Source organism: Anomaloglossus baeobatrachus, chromosome 2, assembly GCF_048569485.1.
Source record: "Anomaloglossus baeobatrachus isolate aAnoBae1 chromosome 2, aAnoBae1.hap1, whole genome shotgun sequence".
Lineage (NCBI taxonomy): Eukaryota > Metazoa > Chordata > Amphibia > Anura > Aromobatidae > Anomaloglossus > Anomaloglossus baeobatrachus.
In genome coordinates this window covers 88,125,553-88,147,141 of record NC_134354.1, presented here as the reverse complement: position 1 = coordinate 88,147,141, position 21,589 = coordinate 88,125,553, and positions in this window count along the sequence as shown.

Here is a 21,589-nt window from a genome sequence, read left to right as displayed (position 1 = left end):
GTCTTCTCGGTGAGGAGGCATCCTCCTAGAGGACTCGGGTACGTTGAAAGATCCCCTGGACAAAAAAAGCGGATGTCATTCTTAAGCACCTATGGGAGACATCTGCGGGGAGCTTGAGGCCGGCCATCGCAAATACCTGTACAGCCCGTTCTCTCATGATCTGGCTCCAACAGGTTGAGGATCAGTTGCGGGATAACACCTCCCGTGACAAGATCCTGTCAAAATTTCCGCTTCTCCAGGGGGCTGCAGCCTTTTTGGCTGATTCCTCAGCGGATGTTATTAGGCTGGGAGCTCGTTCTGCGGGATTGTCTAATCAGGCCAGACGGGCATTGTGGCTGAAGGGCTGTCCTGGAGATCTGCAATCCAAACACAAATTGTGTGCGGTGCCCTGTTACGGTCACCTGCTCTTTGGGAAACAGCTAGAGGATGTGCTGGACAAAGCGTCCGAGGGAAAACAGTCCTTCCCGAGATTCCATTCTGGTTCCTCCCGCCCCTTTCGGAGGCAGCGATTCTCCAAAGGCAGACCCCCGGATAATCGGCGGTGGGAGCGCAGACCAAAACGGGACTCCGGCTTCATGTTCGGGGGTGCCCCAGCCGCCTCAAAGAAGTCTGCCCAGTGACGCCAGGCTGCCGGTCGGAGGATGCCTTTCTCACTTTCTGGAGCAGTGGGGAAGCATTTCCTCCAACGCCTACGTTCGTTCTATTGTCAGAGACGGTCTCCAGTTCCAATTTCTACTTCAGCCACCACAGCGTTTCGTCATCACTCCTCTTTGGGGGTCACAGTCGGAGCAACAAGCTCTGGAATCGGAAATTCGGATGTTGATTGGGAAGGCAGTCCTGTGCGAGGTGCCCGTGGCGGAAAGGGGTTCTATTCCCCCCCCCTCTTTCTTGTGGGCAAGCCAGACGGTTCCTTCCGTACAATAATAAACCTCAGACATCTCAACCAGTTTTTCCAGTATTTCCCGTTCAAGATGTAGTCTGTTCAGTCGGCCATAAAGCTGCTGTTCCACAACTGTTATATGGCAGTGATAGACTTGAAGGACGCCTATTACCATGTCCCTATACATCCTCATTCTCAGCAGTTCCTGCGAGTGGCGGTTTCCATCAACAACTTGGTCAGTCATTTTCAGTTCCGAGCCCTCCCCTTCAGGCTCTCTGTCGCCCCCAGGATTTTTACGAAAATAGTGGCGCAGATGACGGCTCATCTACGGATACGGAATATTCTGGTGGTTACTTACCTGGACGACTTCCTGGTGATTGGGAACTCCAAGCAGCAATGTGCGGCTCATCTCCAATACCTTCTACAGTCTCTCCAAGACCTGGGTTGGCTGGTAAATTACGAGAAGTCCCGGATGGACCCGGTCACGATTCAGTCATTTCTAGGTCTCACTCTCAACTCAGTGTGTCAGCAGTGCCTTTTGCCGGCAGAAAAGATTCGGAGGGTTTCAGCCTTGGCCCGGCGGGCGATCCACCATCCCAGGATGTCTCTGAGGCAGGCTATGTCCTTGCTGGGTACTCTGACATCTTGCTTCCCGGCGGTCCCATGGAGTCGGGTCCACTCCAGGGCTCTCCAGTGGCAGGTTCTGTATGCCCAGAAAGCATTAAACGATTGTTTAGAAGGGGTCGTCACCCTGTCCTGGGCGGTCAGAAGCTCTCTCCTCTGGTGGACGTCCGTGGACAATCTGTCTGTAGGTGTTCCCTGGCTACCTCGGGACCGGAGGGTGGTCACTACTGATGCCAGCCAGTCCGGCTGGGGGGCTCACCTTCTGGAGCACATTTCTCAGGGATGATGGTCACTGCGGGAGGCGGCGCAACCCTCGAATCTCCGGGAGCTGTGGGCGGTGGAGCGTGCCCTACACGACTTTCTCCCTCACCTTCGCGGGCGGCATGTTCTGGTCATGTCCGACAACCAAATAAGAAATAACGTTTGGAACTCCATTCTATGTCTGAACTGGGTGCAAAAAAATAAAAAAAATCACTATGGGGAGATAAGGTATGCACACCAGTGACTATGTAAGGGGAATACATGTAATAGCAGAAACTGCTGTGTGAATACTGACATGAAAAATTCAATAGCTATATGTAAGAATGAAATGTGAAAAATGGAACCTGCATTACTGCCATGAATATATGAATAAAGAGAAATTTAGCTACTGAATTGATCAATGCAATAGAGCCCCAACACTACGCCAAAGTATTTCTCTACGTTGGGGTCCCTAGCTTGTGTGTGTCCTCTCATGCAGTTAAAAAACCTACCATGTATGGGAAGCTGAGACCCAGGCTATATATACAATGTGGATTGGCAATAGGTGTGTATGTTTGTTAGTAGTTTTTCGTTTGTGAACCCTCCCCCAACACACCTATTGCTAGGGACCCCACCTATACACAAGCTAGGGACCCCAACGTAGAGAAATACTTTGGCGTAGTGTTGGGTGTGCATACCTTATCTCCCCATGTCCGACAACCAGTCCACAGTCTCATATGTCAACCACCATCCCTCATGCAGGTGTCCTACAGACTGTTTCTCTGGGCAGAGCAGCATCTTCTCTCCCTTTCGGCTCTCCACATCAAAGGAAGTCTCAATGTCACGGCAGATTACCTCAGCCGCCATCACCTGCGGCAAGGGGAATGGTCCTTGAATCCTCGGGTCTTTCGACAGATAGTGACGCTCTGGGGCTTGCCACAGATAGACCTCTTTGCCACCAGACTCAACAGGCAGGTAGTGCAGTTCTGTTCGCTAAGCCCCTCGGACCAGCCCTTCGCAGTAGACGCGCTACAGGTTCCATGGACCTTCAGGCTAGCTTATGCGTTTCCTCCAATTATCATGCTGCCGACCGTTCTGCAAAAAATCAGGGAGGACCGGGCGAGGGTACTTATTATTGCCCCCTTCTGGCCCAAACGACCATGGTTTTCTCTCCTAAGGGCAATGTCTGTCACGGATCCCTGGGTTCTGCCGGAAGTTCCGGACCTGTTAGTACAGGGACCAGTATTCCACGTGCAAGCGAAAGGATTCCATTTAACAGCTTGGAATTTGAACGGTCTCTGTTGAGGAGCAAAGGTTTTTCTCCTGACCTTATTTCTACTTTGTTGAAAAGCCGAAAGCCTGTTACCACCAAGATATATGGGAGAGTGTGGCAAAAATTCCTGCAGTTCTCTGATGGTCCCTTGGGTCCGGAGGCTCCTGTTGAGTGCATTTTAGAATTTCTTCAGAAGGGGTTTGATCTGGGGTTAGCGGTGAACACTCTCAAGGTTCAGGTCTCTGCCTTGGGGGCCCTGTACAATTGTAACCTGGCGGCCAACAAGTGGATTAAACGATTTATTACGGCTAGTGGTAGGACTAGGCCAGTGGTCATACCAAAGGTTCCTCCCTGGGACGTGAACTTGGTCTTGGATGTCCTCACGGGATCCCCCTTTGAACCCCTGACTAAGCTTTCCCTGAAATTGCTTACCCTGAAAACCGTATTGCTAGTCGCATTAACCACGGCACGGCGGATCAGTGATTTGCAGGCCCTGTCAGTTGTGCAGCTTACACTCAGGTCCTGGAGGATAGAGTAATCTTGCGACCGGACCCAGCGTATCTCCCGAAGGTCGCTTCTCATTTTCATAGAACGCAAGAAATAGTCCTGCCCTCTTTCTGCAGCCGTCCCACTAATGAGGGGGAACGTAGATTTCACACCCTAGATGTACGCAGGGTCCTCCTACACTATATTTCGGTCACACAGGCAGTGAGGAAGACAGTCGTTATTCATCTCCTTTCAGGGTAGTACCAAGGGTCAGGCGGTGTCCAAGAGTACTATCGCTAGGTGGATTAGGGAGGCCATTGCTTTAGCCGCCTACTCCAGTGGAGCGCCTGTTCCGGAGAACATCCGGGCCCATTCCACCAGAGCGGTGTCTACCTCCGGGGCTGAACGTGAACAGGTATCTATTGAACAACTTTGTAGGGCCGCTACCTGGTCCTCACAATCTACTTTTTTCCGGCACTATCGGTTGGACCTATCCTCCTCGGCTGCTCTTTCGTTTGGTAGACGGGTGCTTGAGGCGGTGGTCCCTCCCTAAATGGGTTTCTCTGGAAATCTCTCACGTGGTGCTGTCATGCGTGAGGGGAAAACACAACGGTTACTTAACGGTAGCCGGTTTTTCCAGAACCCATGACAGCACCCTTATATTCCCTCCCTTTCTCATCCTTGGTGTGCACTTTTTCGGTGTGCTTGTGGGTGTTTAGTGGTGGTGGAGTAAGTTCTAACAATTGCTGGAGGTCCTCTCATTCTCGGTAATCAACTGACGAAGGGGAGAAGTACCGCCCTTTTATTCAGAATGGTTTCCTGTCCTTGCTGGGCGGATCCCTCTCTCTCACGTGGTGCTGTCATGGGTTCTGGAAAAACCGGCTACCGGTAAGTAACCGTTGTGTTTTGTTTTTTTTTTTGTTGTTTTTTTCCCCCCATTTAACTGCTGCCTCCCGCTCATGACCGCCTCATTATATTCGATTACTCACCGCACTCAGGAAGCTGGAGCATCGCAAATGCAGCACCGTGGAGACAGGTGAGTATTCACAAAGCAGTGACATCCAGGAGGTCATTGGAGTTCCCAATGAACTCTGATGACCTGACCCCCCCCCTCCCCCTGCACTACAGCTTCACAGGTTTCTCAGAGTTCATTGGAAACTGTGAGTCCCCGATGCTGTCCCCGCAATGTTCCAGCTTCTAGGTTTGCAGCACACACTCTGCTGTAAATGTGACGCCCTGGCAAAACCACGTAGTCAGTTAGGCCCCTGCATTACACTGCTCCCTCACTAGGAAACACACAGCCAACCAGAAACCCTGGACACCCCCCCCCTTAGGGAAAGATACACACCAGTGGGTGTGACCAGGCGGTTGGGACATGCCCACCCAGGGGTCCAGGCAGCCTGGGGCGGGAAAACAAGCAGTATGAGTCAGCTCCAGCCCACACTCCTCTCCAAACTGAGCTCCACACTGATCTAAGTGTAGCTCCAGCAAGGAAGTTCAAGTTGAACGGTACCAGGGTAGAAGCCCTGGTGCCACTGGCTAGGAGGCAGACGGTGGTCTCTCAGCAGGAGATGGGAAGACGGCTCGGCAGAATCAAGGTGGAGCAGGACAGGGTTGTAGCCCGCCGGTACCGACACAGGGAACCGACCTGGAAACCGTAGCACAAAGGGGGGGTACTTGGACTCTGAAGCCAGGACCGGAACTGGTTAATTCACCGATTGAGGACAGGACTAGAGGTCCTGTCCCACCCAAAGTCCCTCATAGAAGACAACAGCCCACTGATTAGGGTTAAGAGGTCACCGCCAGGGCCCATAGATTCCACGGGCCAGCGTCTGCGGGCACAGCTCCTTAGGCCACATCCAGCCGGGAGCGGATTCCTGAGTTTCACACTAGGAAAGTCCACTTTACACAAAGCAGTGCAGGAAAAGGATAGAGACTACCAGCCAGGTGGGGGACTCAAACGCAACCGGCCGTGGCACCGGCCACCATCACCTTGGTTTACCAGATACTTGTGTGTTTTACAAACAGTGAGTACACCAGCACCCCCTGCGGTCGCCATCCCCTGCACAGAGCCACCGGGTCCCAGGGCCACCATCCCTACCCACGGAGGGGTTAACAACTTGCTGCACAACATCTCCCCCGGGTGCCCCATAACAGCAGCGGTGGTGTCCCCTCACCATACACCGTGTGTGGCGTCATGAACTTACTACGGCCTAGCCCGTACATCTCCATCCCCCCCCATTTATTCGGCATGGCCGGAGACCCTCGAGCCACCACCCCTGAAGGCCCGGATCTGAGCAGCGCGGCGGCTGGCACGGGGGCGGCACACCCCGAAACTTGGCTTCACAAACAGGATACTTACCCATCCACTTACCTTGTGGAAGTGTGCCTTGTATTGGACAGTCAGCGGTGATCCATTGCCAAATATTCAAAAGTCGCCATTTTGGGTGCGAAAACTACAGCCCAGCATCATCTTCCCCGAGAAAAGGGCGCGAAAGCCGAAGCCCTGCCTCCTGGGAACGCGGCTGGAAAGCGAGCCCGGAAGTCAAAAAACAAAACTAACAGGCCACAGAAAGTAGTGTCGGCAAAAGACCAAGGGGGGTCGGGTGAAGATGTCTGCTCCTAAACCTGATGCCGGCCCCGTGCCAACCGCTGGAGCGGCAGCGCCTGCGAGTGAAGCAATCAGTGAGGAAGCTGCAGCTACCGCTCCGGTCGCAGGAGCGATGGACCCTGGGGCTCAGGTAGTGACTTCCCGTGTAGCAGCTGGCGGTGACCCGCCTGCCACAGGAAGGAAGTCTGCTCCGGTAGTCCGCCCCGCCGCAACGGGAATGGCCCCCGGCTCAGAAGATCCCTTAGCCGTCAGCTCAGAATCAGAGGAGACAGATGAGAGCAGCCCCGGTGTCGACACCTCAGTAGCAGCATATATTCTGCGATGTGGTGGGAATGGATACCGGATTGCTCTATCGACCCATACGTACTGCATGCTGGAGGCACACGAGGCTGATGCGGAGTCCACCTCCGAGGATGAGGCCTCAACTGCCGAAGGGGGTGTGATTGTACCAATCTGTCGGCACTACGAACTGCCCAGGCACTTTGCCAGTGCGTGCCCCGGGAATGCCCGGCCTTAAAGGGGTCGGAACCCGCCACAAGTTTTAAAGTTGCAAGTTTGATGTTTATGGACTGTCACCCCTGTTGAACGTCCTCATGTTCCTGGAGGAGGCCATCTGCACAACAGGTGGGGGGTGGCAGGCCAGTTAAAGAGTTAAATGACACAGCGCTCCATTCTTGTTGAACGTCTTCACCCCTGCAAGATCTAAGTGAAGAGGCCATCTGGGGTTGGAGCCCGTTCCAGAGGAGCAGTCGTACCCACACCGTCGGCAGCTGAAGACGGAGTCTTTTGGGACAGTGCCGCCTGTGAGCTAAGGTGGCATTGGGGAATCGTGCTGTCCGGTGGTGGTCCGGGGAAAAGCTACAAGAGGAGGCTGTTCCGGCAGCGGAGTTTCAAGTGTTACAATTTACCAACCTTCTCACCCTGCTGCAGTCTCTGGAGAGGCTGGTTGGAGGATGGGCCTGCGGTAGAGTCGGTCGAGGCCCTGTCACCAGCAAAACTGGTGACTACCATCCGGGTCAGGGGTCCCCTGTACGTGGGGCCCTTGAAAATGGACTGCCGGGTAAGGGACTTTTACCCGGCCCGTTTGGGCAACACCCGGACCTACCCTGGACTTGGGCAAGGGGTGCCAACCTGTGTTTTAGTGGTGGCATCAGGGATAGGTTGTTTTGGGTGGGTGAGGTGAGAAGGACCCGATCCGTCCCGTCCCGTCCCGGTTTTGTATGTGCAATGTTTAAGTAACATGCCTCCCGTAAGGGAAGAAAACAAAATATGCTTATTGTAAATATGTTATTATACTTGTAACTGTTCATCTTTTTATCTTTTTCACTTAAATGGTGGTGGTCGGACAGGTCGCGGACGGTCTTTGTTTAACCAAGGGAGAATGTGACGCCCTGGCAAAACCAGGTAGTCACAGTTAGGCCCCCACATTACACCGTTCCCTCACTAGGAAACCCACAGCCAACCAGAAACCCTAGACACCCCCCCATAGGGAAAGATAGACACACCAGTGGGAGTGACCAGGCGGTTGGACACGCCCACCCAGGGGTCCAGACAGCCTGAGGCGGGAAAACAAGCAGTCTGAGTCAGATCAGTGTGGAGTTCAGTTTGGAGAGGAGTGTGGGCTGGAGCTAAGTGTAGCTCCAGCAAGGAAGTTCGAGTTGAACGGTACCAGGGTAGGAGCCCTGGTGCCACTGGCTAGGAGGCAGACGGTGGTCTCTGTCAGCAGGAGATGGATCCTGGATACCCTATATCAATAGCAACAGCACTGCTGCACCTGCAAACCCTGTATACAATCCTCAAGTCACCTTCTTCTATGCATTAGTGCTACAGTGCACCTCATCTTTCATCCTCCAGACACCCACTATACAGCAACTCCTGACTAAGACCCAGGCGGGTCGAAACATCTGTTTGCTGAGTCGCAATTCCTTAAAAAAATTTGTCACATTTTGCATCACCTGTGTGTGTAGGGTAGCTGTGGTCTTGATGGTTGGCACTAGGGATTTCAATTGGGATGCTTTTTATGGAGAACCCTATCCCCTGCATGGGCTGATGCCTTCAAACTCTAAAGGCCACTTGATACCGATATCGCCAGCGTGGGTACCCGCCCCCATCGGTTGTGTGACACGGGCAAATCGCTGCCCGTGGCGCACAACATCGCCCGGACCCGTCACACTATTTACCTGCCCTGCGACATCGCTGTGACCGGCGAACCGCCTCCTTTCTAAGGGGGCGGTCCAAGCGGTATCACAGCGACGTCACTAAGCAGCCACCCAATTAAAGCGGAGGGGCGGAGATGAGCGGGACGTAACATCCCGCCCACCTCCTTCCTTCAGCATTGCGGGCGGCCACAGGTAAGGTGAGGTTCCTCGTTCCTGTGGCGTCACACGGAGCGATGTGTGCTGCCGCAGGAGCGACGAACTACATCGTACACGCTGCAGCAGCGATATTTGAGAAGGGACCCCCATGTCACCGATGAGCGATTTTGAACGTTTTTGCGATGATTCAAAATCGCTCATAGGTGTCACACGCAACGACATCGCTAATGCGGCCGGATGTGCGTCACAAATTCCGTGACCCCAACGACATCGCATTAACGATGTCATAGCGTGTAGAGCAGCCTTAAGATCTTAGGGACGTTCATGAAGATACTCTCCCTCCCAGGTTAATTATCAGGATGGATAAACCTACTCCCGGCCTAGTGTCCTGTACCGTGTTGTGCTCGGTATCGGTCAGTTATTTTGGGGTTCTGATACCGACAGTCCTCTTAGATTCTGTCTGTCACACCCTTTCCAATGTCATTGCCACCGGTCCCCGACTCCTGTGGTCCCGGACCACCGTCTGCGACCCAACCTTGATCTCGCTCCATGGGACCTACTACTCCCAGCTCCTCATTCTTTGAGGGCTGACACTGTTCTCTCTGTCCCTCCCAAGTCTGCCTGACCCCTAGGTGGGTGGCCCTACTCCATCTTGACCATCCCACTGGTGTATTTGACAGGTTTGATGTGGTTGGGATTTGTAATGCTGATGGTGTGACACCGGTTATTGGGAACCTGGAATCATGGGGGTTGGGTCCTGCACCCTGAGGAACAGGATGCAGTTCCCTGTAGCACCCTGATATAGTCAGGGGCGCTACACCCAGTTTACTGTTATACAGGAGTTTGGCTTTCGCTATCAGAATTCAGCATTGGCTGAATATGAATTGCCCCTCAACTAGTGTGGATTATGGGCCATATCTGAAAATCAAAAGTTGCATAAACCCCAGGGTATATTTTATTTACTTCGATTTACAGCAAAGTAGGACGTGTATAAGGTGGAATCTCAGATTCCTATCTCTCAATCCTCTTCACTACCTCATCACCAAACCCTTTTCTTGCCGTTACACCTAGTCTAAAATAATGGCCACTACAATCCACAGAAGCCTCTTCAGCAGCGTTCTGAACCACAGCAATGCTGCACTTCTATGAATGCTATCAATCACAGGAACTTTCTCATGACAGGGATAATCAGCTGAATCCCGGCTGTCATGACTGCAAACCAGGCCCAGATTGACCATAGGGCAATTCTGGCAAATGCCAGATCGGCCGATGCCTGTAGTGGGCCGCTATATCTGTGGTCACCGCCGCGCTCCTCAGCAGTGTGTGAACGCCGGGCACACTAGCTGCAGCAGGACCAGGAGGCAGCGAGCTGTTCCGGCCCAGCTGTGTGATAGTGTGCCCGGCCCGCACACACTGCTGAGGAGCGTGGCGGTGCCGGTGACTGCAGCTTTTTCCTTCCTATTCAAATGTATTTGTGTCTTTCAGACGTAAATACATTTAAACAGTGCGCTGGGATTGGGCCCCGCCCCTGACTTGCAGCAACGTGATGAGATCAGCACCTTGCTGACGTCATCACAGTACTGTGGGTGCCAGACTGGATGCATCAGGCAGCGGTAATAAGCGTTCCATGGAGGAGCCGAAGAGACAGGTTTAATTAATGGGGATGAGTGGGGAAGGGCTGAGGACACATAACGGAACATTTGTGAAGGAACAAAGCTTTGACAGGCAGAGGGGGAGTACTGTATTCCGAGGGAGGGGTGGAGGCAGGAGTGTGTAGTGATGGGCAGCTTAATTTGTGTGATGGGGGGGTGCATTGTAGTGTGTGTGTGTGTGTGTGTGTGTGTGTGTGGAGGGTGTAATGAGGGGGGCATTGTATGTGTGAGTGGGGGGTGATGAGGGGAGGTGCATTGTATTGTATGTGGGGGAGGGGTAATGGATGGTGCATTGTATTGTGTGTGGGTAATAGGGGCGCATTGTAGTGTGTGTGGGTAATGGGGGTGCATTGTAGTGTGTGTGTGTGTGTGTGTTTGTGTGTGTGGTGGAGGGGTAATGGAGGGTGCATTGTATTGTGTGTATGTAGAGGTAATGGAGGGTGCATTGTAGTGTGTGTGGGGGGGAATATATAAATAGAGCAATATGGGGGATATTATGGAGAGAGGCAGTGTGGGGGTATATTATAAAGAGCAGTGTGGAAGGGACATTATGGAAAGAGGCAGCGTGGAGGTATATTAAGGAGAGAGGCATTGTGGAAGGCATTATGGATAAGGGCAGTGTGGGGGATCACCGCCAGGGCCCATAGATCCCACGGGCCAGCGTCTGCAGGCACGGGTCCTTAGGCCACATCCAGCCGGGAGCGGACTCCTGAGTTTCACACTAGGAAGGTCCACCTTACACAAAGCAGTGCAGAAAAAAGGATATAGACCACCAGCCAGGTGGGGGACCCGAACGCAACTGGCCGTGGCACCGGCCACCATATTTTGTGAAGGAAGCACAGCAATTTATTCAGGTGCACAGCATGGGAGATAATTTATGGGGTAGTATAATGATACTTTTATTTTCTAAGGTGCTGTGTGTGGAAGTGCTGCTGAAGAATTAAGAGGGAGGTCTTCAGAGACGAGCAGTGGGCACGAAACCTCATCATGGCGTCTGTACTGCGTGGAGAAAAAAATGATGGGAACGACTCAGAAGATGTCACCTCCTATAAAGGTACCTGGATGTAAATGATTATTTGTGATGCTGAGGGCGTCTTATCAGTATTGTGGTTCCTGTATGGTCCGCAGTCTGATAACAACTCTCAGCATCTCCTTACCATTGTTAAGGACGAGCTGGGAGTTGTAGATTCCAGCATCTTCTGAGCCTTCCCATTGATCTCCATTGTAAAAAAACAGAGTGTTTTCCAAGTGGAAAACTCCAGAAAAATGGAGTGCTCACTTCTTTTAATCACTTGGTGGTTTTAGAAACCGGAAATGGGTAAAAGATGCTCAAAAGCCTGAACCTGTGCACCGCGAGTAGATGCAGATGGTCATTCCAGGATTTTTCATAGTAGTTTCCATGGTGGGATCTCCCCCAAAAAATGTCATTGCACATGCCCTAAGTGGTATGTGTCCAAAATTATCACCAGTAACAACAGCTTCCCTGATCACCTATCTGTAGAATAGGTCATCAATATAAGTTCAGGGGGATCTGAATTTGCATCCCTGCCCATCAGCTATATGACCGCAGAATTACAGCAGCATTCTCTTCATTATCTGCGAGACCCAGCTCTGTAGGGAAAATAGTGGCTTCACCAGGTCCTTCTACTAAGAGCAATAAATAGGACTGAGCTGTAATATTCAATGCAGCCGTGACTACGTTATATGGTCGTGTTACACAATCTACAAGTGCACACAGATATTACACATTCAACATGCGAAAAGTGGGCCTGTGTACCCCCAAATGCCAGGGCTGAATTTTAGTCCTAGTCCGTCCCCTCTGCAAACCATCAGTTGAGTCATGAGACCTCTGATGGCAGCATCTCAGTATTTTAATCAGGCAAATTTCCCAAAGGGAGACACTCATTCATATTTAGAACAAACTATCCTACCTAACAATGACTCACTCAAATAGAACGTTCCTCCTTTTTCACCGGTGTCTAAAGATGCCTTCCAATCCACCATGCACCACTCTATAAGATTAGCATGTCCTGCCTGTCAAGGATGACTTAAATCAGTTTCCTTGCTACTTGACCGGTAGATCCCACAAGTATCATAGTAGGCCTCTCTTCAGCCAGAGGTGAGAACTTCCAAAAAACTGCTCCCATTGTGAACAAGAGAAATTCAATACAAATAACTGATAATCTGTCAGGGTCATAAATACCAAAATTCAAAAATATACCCAGGGTTTTTCTTTTTTAAAGATAACCTTTAATATATTAAAAAAAATAGATATGCAACAATATACCCTTACACATACAACAAACACAGTACAATAGAAAAGGAGCAAACCACCCAGAGCCACCAACAAGGTCTAAAGTGCCCTAGATTGTGTCACCTACCTACCAACAGAGGTTTAGCACCCAGTGGTGCCCCCATTGAACGGTTTCTAAAAAAAACAACCCAGAAAAACAAAACCTGATCTGCTTCGGAATATGGTACCCAAATAAGTCAATGGGGATCAGAACTGGAGATTAAAAACGTTTGTGCAAGGGATAGGGGGGTAGGAGAGCATGCAGTATACTCACCAAGGCTGTGTCATGACGGCAAACTCCTTCCAGGTCATGCTTTTCCCTTCCGGAGCTGACCAATTAATATTCACTGTTTTGCCCGCCCACCGGCGCATGCAATTGGTTGCAGTTAGACACGCCCCCACCCTGAGTGGCAACATGTCAGCTGACTGCAATCAATCACAGGCGCCAGGACGGCCGGTGGGCAGGGAAAGCGGTGAAAGTGTCTGCGGGTCAGTATGGTGAGAGTGCATGGAGACAAACACACACCGCACACTCCTGTCAGAGTGTGCGGCTGTGCCGGTGATGCCATGTCGGTCTTGTGCGAGTCCCTGGCAAGTGTGACGCCGGCCTAAGACAAACTGCATGCGTCTTTTTTTTTTTCTTCATTTAAGTGAAAAAAATTGATTAAATTGAAAAAAACAAGACGCCGTGTGGTCACGCCTAATTTTGACACCAGCCAAGATAAAGCAAGCTGGGGGCTGGTTATTCTCAACCCGCAGCCGCCCGGTATTGCCGCAACCATTAGATGTGATAAGCCCGGAGCTTTACCGGCTCTTCCCGTTGCCCTGGTGTGGGGGCAATGAGGGTTTAATAACAGAGCACAGCTGCTTCTAAACCCTAGGTTAGTGATGGCACAGGCGTCCATGAGATACCTGCATCACAACCTGTAAATGAAAGTAAATAAGTACAAACACAGAAAAATCTTTTTATTTGGAATAAAATACAAAAACACACATTCCTTCACCACTTTATTAACCCCAAACACCCTACAGGTCTGACGTAATCCACACAAGGTCCCACTGATATTCAGCTCTGCTACATCTGAATCGCAGCGAGCGGCAATAGAGCACAACTGCTCGCTGTGAGCTACAGAGAATGAATGAGCTGTGCAATGAGCGGGGGGCGGCAGGGGGTTACTCGTCACTGGGCCGGTGTAGGGGGTGGGATGTCACAGCGGTCAGGCCCGATTCTGTGACCTCGGCGGTGTCAATAAAGATGGAGGGGTTATTTACAGGGGAGAATAAAGTTTGTAGTTGTGATGCCACCTGTGGTTTGCGGCTAATATAGAAGCCGCCGCTGCGGGGGCTATCCTCTGGGGCAGATGGTAGCACAGCCTGGTTGGTGCAGCTCTCCACAGGCAGAGCTCAGGCCCCAGGGATGTTGAGAGTAGTAGTCTCCTGCTGCCATGCAGCTAAGGCGAGGGTAGGGTGCGGGAAGGATTGGAAGACACAGGGGTTGCAGTCAAAGTTCTTTACTCACTGAAGCATCACCACCTCTAGAGTGCTGGGCTCCGCTTTCATGGGCTCCAGCCGATCCCGAAGAGTTCGGAGGCCAGAGCCGGTGCTTTTCCCTGTGAGTCCTTTCTACTTGCGCTGTGATGTGTGGGTCTCTGAGGCTTGAAGCTACGCTGAGACCCTCTTCCTTGTATTGGTTCCGATTCTGACCTGAATAGTAGGCAGCGCGAGTCCTTTACTGGTGCCGCTCTGTTGTCGCGGCTCCTGCCTCTAGTATGCTGCTGTACCCTGGGCACTTTGTGGGCCAGGAGACTTGCAATCTCCTCCCCTACGAGTCTGCTGGTGGGACATGCAGTACCCACGCAGCCTAGGGCTCCGCACCCTGTTTTCTGCGCTCAGTCCTGAGGGAGCTTTTTTATACAGCTTCCGTCCCAGCGACTATGTTCTCCCCACTCCTCATTCATTCCTTGTCTGTGTTTGTCTGTTTTGTGTGTTTCTGATGCCTTACTCCCCAGTGTCTAGCTCGACCCACTGGGTTACTGAACTAGTGGGCAAGAGGTCTCATCCCTTGTGATGGCCACCCCCAGGACCCTACCCTAACCCAATCCCAGTGGGAGGGCACTCGCTATGTTTTATGTGGATTGTGGTGGTTACCGGCAATGACCTCCTCTGTACCCGGGATGAGTACAGCACCTCAGCTGAGGTGCAGTACCCTGTGGCGACTGAAGCCTCAGGGGCGCCACACTACCATACAGCGAATCCCAGCACATCCATGGGCTGGAAAGAGAACAACACAAGTAGTTATGACTGCAAAATTTTGTTATGCTGTAAAATATTAACAGTTCTTCTCTTTTATTGGAGGCACGGTTTCTTGAACGTTACAAACTCTTACATTTTCTACATTAACACAGATAATACTCTTAGTACCATAAAATACAATAAAACTTTAGCTTTTTGCACCTTGCTTGGCTCCGACCAAGTGCAACAAATTAGAAGAAGACAGCAATATGGGGGACCTGCCTCAAACACCCAATGTAGGCTCTGGGCGTGCTTCAGAGCATTCCAGACCACTCTTCGTTATTTCTGCATGTGCGACAGGTTTTGGGGTCCAGTGGTCACATTAATTCTGGTAGGGAGCACAGTTGGTGCTGACTATATACAGTCATATGAAAAAGTTTGGGCACCCCTATTAATGTTAACCTTTCTTCTTTATAACAATTTGGGTTTTAGCAACAGCTATTTCAGTTTCATATATCTAATAACTGATGGACTGAGTAATATTTCTGGATTGAAGTGAGGTTTATTGTACTAACAGAAAATGTGCAATCTGCATTTAAACAAAATTTGATCGGTCCAAAAGTATGGGCACCCTTATCAATTTCTTGATTTGAACACTCCTAACTACTTTTTACTGACTTACTAAAGCACTAAATTGGTTTGTAACCTCATTGAGCTTTGAACTTCATAGGCAGAGGTATCCAATCATGAGAAAAGGTATTTAAGGTGGCCACTTGCAAGTTGTTCTATTGGAATCTCCTATGAAGAGTGGCATCATGGGCTCCTCAAAACAACTCTCAAATGATCTGAAAACAAAGATTATTCAACATAGTTGTTCAGGGGAAGGATACAAAAAGTTGTCTCAGAGATTTAAACTGTCAGTTTCCACTGTGAGGAACATAGTAAGGAAATGGAAGAACACAGGTACATTTCTTGTTAAGCCCAGAAGTGGCAGGCCAAGAAAAATATCAGAAAGGCAGAGAAGAAGAATGGTGAGAACAGTCAAGGACAATCCACAAACCACCTCCAAAGACCTGCAGCATCATCTTGCTGCAGATGGTGTCAATATGCATCGGTCAACAATACAGCGCACGTTGCTCAAGGAGAAGCTGTATGGGAGAGTGATGTGAAAGAAGCCGTTTCTACAAGCACACCACAAACAGAGTCACCTGAGGTATGCAAAAGCACATTTGGACAAGCCAGTTAGATTTTGGAAGAAGGTCCTGTGGACTGATGAAACAAAGATTGAGTTGTTTGGTCATACAAAAAGGCGTTATGCATGGAGGCAAAAAACCACGGCATTCCAAGAAAGCACTTGCTACCCACAGTAAAATTTGGTGGAGGTTCCATCATGCTTTGGGGCTGTGTGGCCAATGCTGGCACTGGGAATCTTGTTAAAGTTGAGGGTCGCATGGATTCAACTCAGTATCAGCAGATTCTTGACAATAATGTGCAAGAATCAGTGACAAAGTTGAAGTTACGCAGGGGATGGATATTTCAGTATGACAATGATCCAAAACACCGCTCCAAATCTACTCAGGCATTCATGCAGAGGAACAATTTCAATGTTCTGGAATGGCCATCCCAGTCCCCAGACCTGAATATCATTAAAAATCTGTGGGATGATTTGAAGCGTGCTGTCCATGCTCGGCGACCATCAAACTTAACTGAACTGGAATTGTTTTGTAAACAGGAATGGTCAAATATACCTTCATCCAGGATCCACGAACTCATTAAAAGCTACAGGAAGAGACTAGAAGCTGTTATTTTTGCAAAAGGAGGATCTACAAAATATTAATGTCCCTTTTATGATGAGGTGCCCATACTTTTGCACCGGTCAAATTTAGTTTAAATGCGGATTGCACATTTTCTGTTAGTACAATAAACCTCATTTCAATCCAGAAATATTACTCAGTCCATCAGTTATTAGATATATGAAACTGAAATAGCTGTTGCAAAAACCCAAATTGTTATAAAGAAAAAAGGTTAACATTAATATGGGTGCCCAAATGTTTTCATATGACTGTACATTGTAGTCCTGGCCACACCTAGTCCAGTGGCCCAGTTGTCCATTTTTACCACACACTTCTCAAAACGCTATCTGCATGCTGTTAAATAACTATTTACATTTCCATATTTGCTTCTTACTCTCTTTGGCTTCGGGTCTGCAGCTTCGCGGTTCAGTGTAGTCCACATGCCCGGGCATGCCTTAACTGAGAATATCAGTCTGTGTGTCCTGGTCGCAGGACGCAGTCTTTGGTGTGAGCTCCTCCATCTCCTCCTTTATGAGCTCCGGTTTTAGTGCGGGCCGCATTACTGGCATTGCAGCTGGACGGCCAGGGGAGCATATCGCTTCCACCCCGCATTCCAGGTTACTGCTTGCCATGGCTCGCACCCAGTCCATCTCCTGTGCAGGAACTTTTTCTCCCTGATTCAACATGTTCTTGCCCCCTGGTTACTCTTGGGGACTCTGGTATTAACTCCTTGCCGCTGCGGGGGTGGGGTTCCCTTTCGCGCGCTTGCTGGGTTTCCGCCCACGATGGCACGCCCCCTTGCTTCGCGCGCGAGGGTAAGGGCGGCGACCGCTGTTTTGAGTGAGCACTATATACACAGTTTGTTAGGCGCACAGTACCCATCCGTAACGGGCATGAAATCCTGTTTGTGACACCAAGTTGACCCCCCCCACGTGGTCTTGCGGGGGGTTGGTCGTAACTGGGCCACTGTAGGAGGTGGGATGTCACAGCGACCGGGCCCGGTTCTGTGACCCCAGCGGTGTCAATAAAGATGGAGTGGTTATTTACCGGGGAGAATAAAGTTTGTATTCATGATGCCACCTGTGGTTGCGGCTAATATAGAAGCCACCGCTGCGGGGGCTATCCTCTGGGGCAGATGGTAGCGCAGCTCGGTTGGTGCAGCTCTCCACAGGCAGAGCTCAGGCCCCAGAGATGTTGGGAGTAGTAGTCTCCTGGTGCCGTGCAACTAAGAGAGGGTAGGTAAGCTTATGTACCATGCGATTGAGTTTGTGCCAATTGTGGGGATTTTTACTACATTATCCCCACACACAATTACGTTGTGCTCTTTGGAGTGTTTTTCTAATACATAAGAGAGGGTAGGGTATGGGAAGGATTGGACGATACAGGAGTTGCAGTTAAAGATTTTTACACACTAAAGTATCACCGCCTCTGGAGTGCCGGGCTCCGCTGTTATGGGCTCTAGGTGTTCCCGGAGAGTTCGGAGGTCAGAGCCGGTGCTTCTCCCTGTGAGTCCTTCCTACTTGCGCTGTGATGTGTGGGTCCCTGCGGCTTGAAGCTACACTGAGACCCTCTTCCTTGTATTGGTTCCAGTTCTCACTCATATGGCAGGCAGCACGAGTCCTTTACTGGTACCACTCTGTTGTCGCGGCTCCTGGATCTAGTATGCTGCTGTGGCCCGGGCACTTTGTGGGCCAGGAGACTTGCAATCTCCTGCCCTACAGATTCTGATGGTGGGACTTGCAGTACCCACACAGCCTAGGACTCCGCACACTGGTTTCTGCGCTCGGTCCTGAGGGAGCTTTTATTTATAGCTCCCGTCCCAGCGACCATATTCTCCCCACTCCTCACTCATTCCTTGTCTGTGTCTGTCTGTTTTGTGTGTGTCTGATGCCTTACTCCCCAGTGTCTAGCTCCACCCCCCTGGGTTACTGTACTAGTGGGCAGGAGGTCCCATTCCTTGTGATGGCCACCCCCAGGAACCTACCCTAACCCAGTCCAAGTAGGAGAGCACTCACTGTGTGTTATGTGAATTGTGGTGGTTACTGGCAATGACCTCCTCTGTACCCGGGATGATACTGCACCTCAGCTGAGGTGCAGTACCCTGTTTTGACTGAAGCCTCTGGGGCACCACAGAGGCACAACACAGAAAGGGTCCTAGAGCCCATGGGAAGTGCGCCATACTCCAGTAGCCTGACTCCATATACGACATTGGAGTGGAGGGACTTGGCTGCAGAACGGGGACTGGTCCCTAGACTAGTGGAGAAGAACCAGCGTGCTCATCTAGTAAAACCAGAGGCTAAGGACACATCTAGAGCCAAAGCCAACTCCGCACACGAATCCGCTGGAAGGTGACCACATAGGGCCAAGTGATAGAGCTTCAAGCCACCCAACAGGGTCCGCGGACACCGGCTCAGGGCACTGTGTGCGTAGGCGCGGGACAGGTGGGAGAGAAGTCAGAGCAGGAAGACAGCCAGGGAAGTAACATAGGAAATGTGCACCGGACTTGACCTCCAAACTACCCAGGATCGACTGGAGCCCATCACAGTGGAACCCAGCACTCCAAAGGCGGTCACTGACTAGTTGTGGTACCTTGGAACCTGCTACAGTGAATAAAAACCTTGAGACTGCATCCCTGTGTCGCTCTGTTATTCGCCTGCGCCTCCGGCCCAGCACCCCCGCCATCACCTACTACTACTCCCATCCGCCCTGGGGCCCAGCTCTACCTATGGAGAGCTGCACCAACCAAGCTGCATCACCATCTGTGCCCCAGAGGTCCCCATCCCGCAGCGGCGGCACCTAACTTGCCGCATGCCACAGGTGGCGTCACGAGAGACTACTACTATACTCCCCTGTAAATAACTCCCCATATTATGACCACTGCCATTTTCACAGAGCCGGGTCCCGCCGCCATCACATCCCCCAAACTACAGAAGTCGTGGCCCGGTAACTATTAACCCCCACGGCCCTGGGGCAGGCACGTCAAATGCACAGTGAACACAGAAAGCTGCCAATCAGTGGTGGGAGCGGGAGTTATACACAGCTCAGCATTGAGAGCACTGCTAGATCTGCAGAAGAGAAAACTGTAAATTTATGAAAATGACAATAAGCAGCCCTGCCCCTATATTATGCTCTTGTCAGATTGTACAGTAAAAATCTGTTCACAGATGCAATGAGGAGCTCTGTCAACAGTTGCACTTTGAGGCCGTATTCACACGATGCATTTGAAATGTGTTTTTGCCACACTTTTCCAAAAATGTGGTAAAAATGCTGCAATTTTCTTGCATTTTTAGAAAGTCGTGGCAAAAAAAACCATTGCAAACACAAAGAGTCCGAATCATGAAAATGTTTTTGACACTTTTATGGATTTAAACACCTTAACATAAAGCAAAAATTTTGCACATCTTGAAGTTGTTCTTGTTGGGCCCATAGTGTCCACACAGCCTACAGAAGCAACCAGATCCTGTGGCTGTCAGCGTGTCAGAGTCTAAGGGGCACTTTGCACACTGTGACATCGCAGGCCGATGCTGCGATGCCGAGTGCGATAGTGCCCGCCCGCGTCGCAGCAGCGATATGTGGTGATAGCTGGCGTAGCGAAAGTTATCGCTACGCCAGCTTCACACACACACTCACCTGCCGTGCGACGTCCCTGTGGCCGGCGACCCGCCTCCTTGTTAAGGGGGCGGGTCGTGCGGCGTCACTGCGACGTCACACGGCAGGCGGCCAATCAGAGCGGAGGGGCGGAGATGAGCAGGATGCAAACATCCTGCCCACCTCCTTCCTTCCGCATATCCTACGGAAGCCGCAGTGAGGCCGGTAGGGGACGTTCCTCGCTCCTGCGACTTCACACACAGCGATGTGTGCTGCCGCAGGAGCGAGGAACAACATCGGACCGTCGCGTCAGCGTAATCATGGATTACGCCGACGCTGCACCGATGATACGATTACGACGCTTTTGCGCTCGTTAATCGTATCATCCAGCCTTTACACACTGCGATGTCGCATGCGATGCCGGAAGTGCGTCATTTTCAATTTGACCCCACCGACATCGCACCTGCGATGTCGCAGTGTGCAAAGTGCCCCTAAATCCAGCAATGGTAGCCATTATTCACTGCCTCTGGGTGGCATCGTACTGTCTGATCTCACCCTGAGGACTCTTTCAGACATCTGTGCACATCAGTCCGATCTCGCACCGTAGTGCATGGACTGACCACGGGTCTCCTGACTGGAGCATGACAGCTTCATATATTTCTAAGAGGCTATGATACTATGATCGGGAGCGCCACGGCGAGTCCATGCGAGATCGGACTGATGTGCATTGACGTCTGATGAACCTAAACTCAATATTTAAATATACAAGTGTGAATGGGGCTTAAACTTCATTCAGACATCTGTGTTTGATCATGTATGGAAGAAATGGTACATGTCTTCAGTGTTGGGTCAGGGTCAGTTGTTACCATAAGTGTTTCATCAGTGATTTTCACACATGGATAAATAAATAAATGACAAAGCTTCTCCTATCTATTACAATGTTAACCACGGGCAGCACACGAATGTCATCCTGAAGACTTGTATTGATACTTTTAATCCAAGATGCCGATAAAATCATGGATAGAACACGTACATGCAGTGTTGGACTGGCTAACGGAAGACCCGCCAGTAATACCAGTCCTGGCGGCGGTTACCTGGATTGAACTCCGAAGCTCTCACCCAGGCTCCGGAGTGCAGCCTAGACTGAACTCGGGGTTTGCAGGACTGAACTGTGAGCGCTAACTGATTACATGGCAATTGCGGTTCAGTTCATGACAGCTGCTGACAGGCTGGGCTGAACTCCGAAGCTGTCACCTCAGCTCCGGAGTTCAGCCCGGCCTGTCAGCAGCTGTGACATGAACCGCAATCGCCGTGGAATCAGTCGGCGCTCATGGTTCAGTCCTGCAAACCTCAAGTTCAATACGGGCTGCACTCCGGATTTATTTGTAAAGGAATCCAGCTCACCCACGTCTGACCTCACCGCGCCTCAGACTCGGATCCGACCCTGCCCTGGCCGCACAGCAATGAAAATGAAGAAAACGATCCAGCTGAGTGACCAGGTGATTTATTCAGTGCGGTTCAGACAATGTATGGCATATGGCATATATGGCATATATGGCATATGGTATATATGGCATATGGTATATATGGCATATGGTATAT